The sequence below is a fragment of the Morone saxatilis genome, unplaced genomic scaffold (genome assembly GCF_004916995.1).
Source record: "Morone saxatilis isolate NCDOM2014 unplaced genomic scaffold, NCSU_SB_2.0 Contig20, whole genome shotgun sequence".
Classification (NCBI taxonomy): Eukaryota; Metazoa; Chordata; class Actinopteri; family Moronidae; genus Morone; species Morone saxatilis.
In genome coordinates this window covers 7,594,847-7,596,223 of record NW_023339763.1, presented here as the reverse complement: position 1 = coordinate 7,596,223, position 1,377 = coordinate 7,594,847, and positions in this window count along the sequence as shown.

Genomic DNA, 1,377 nt, shown 5'->3' with positions numbered 1-1,377 from the left:
CACTGAGCTAACCGGGCACCCAGCCATTCCCTTAAAATTGAGATTTTAGGGGTTAAACCAATAAAAGACATCAAAGTTCCAAAATACCATTGATTAATGATTCAGGCAGACTAACTGGAATTATATGCTCATAGAAAACAAAATACAAACATGTCTGCCGAACAAGATAGCATAATTTTGGCATTCAAACAACATTTTTCACTCAAAGGATGCCAGTGGGCTAGAACAAGATGGCCACCTAGTTTATCAGCCAAATAAGATAAGCCTAGTTAATAGAAATCCAAAAATGTAATATTGTATTGTATTGTATTGTACGATAAGAGCTCTGAAATCTGGCGGAGATCTCGCTCCTGGAATCTCATTATTTATTATATTAGTTTTGGTGTTACTTTTATCCTTTTTTAAGTTTTCTCTCACAGAAATAATTAATCTCTCAGTGGCATTGCAGGTATCTAAGAATGGCAGTCGGTTAACTGAACAACGTGTGTCAATGGAAGTAAGAGTTTGAGAAAGTTCAGTGTGAGGTTGTACAAGGTCACGAACAACCAGTAAAAAGCCTGGCCGTGGGGTGGATACAGGCAAAGAACTGGTCTCTACTCAAACAGCACCTAGGCTGTCTTCATTCCATTTTTTATTTTTCAATTTTATTATGATTTTCATTGAGGCAGAAGGAAAGAAAAAATCCTGTGCAGATATTTTCAGCTTCAGTGCTGCCTCTGTGTTTTGGCTCTAGGGATGGATACAGAAGGTACTGCTAGTAGGGTGCAAGGTTGTTTTATATCACTTACACACTGCAAGCTTCACAAGCACACAGTGGGGGCAAATGATGTTGAAGAGGCCAATGAGGAAGAGTAGCGAAGAAGACTGGTGCAAAATGTGGGGGCTTTAGGCATCTCTCATGGGGTTCAGTGAGTCTCAGTGAGAGCCAGTGCACGGCTTGACTCCCTGACCAGGTTTACTCCTAAGTCCCTTCACACATATAATGGCGATTACAGGGTCCTTTAGGGGCTGCAAGGTGAAAGCAACAACACTCCTGGCTCATCAGAAAATGGGAGGGAGGCATCAATGAAACAAGACCCTGTGATTATTTAGGCTCACAGGCTGTTAGTGCGATGGCTTTTTAATCGTTGCTAATGGAGTTCCCACTAACATAAGCACCCAGTGGGAGTTTAGAGAGTGAGTTTGGCCTACTGCTTCCCTCTATTCTCTCAATATCTATATCACTTTGTGATAGCCTCTAGTCCTTTATTGTTCTCTCTCTCTCTCGTTCTCTTTTTACCTTTCCCCTCCTTGGACAGCAATTATGCACTGGAAAAGGAGTGGCGGTTATTTTTAATGTAGCACCAGCCTTTTAAAAAGCAAACACAAACACAATAT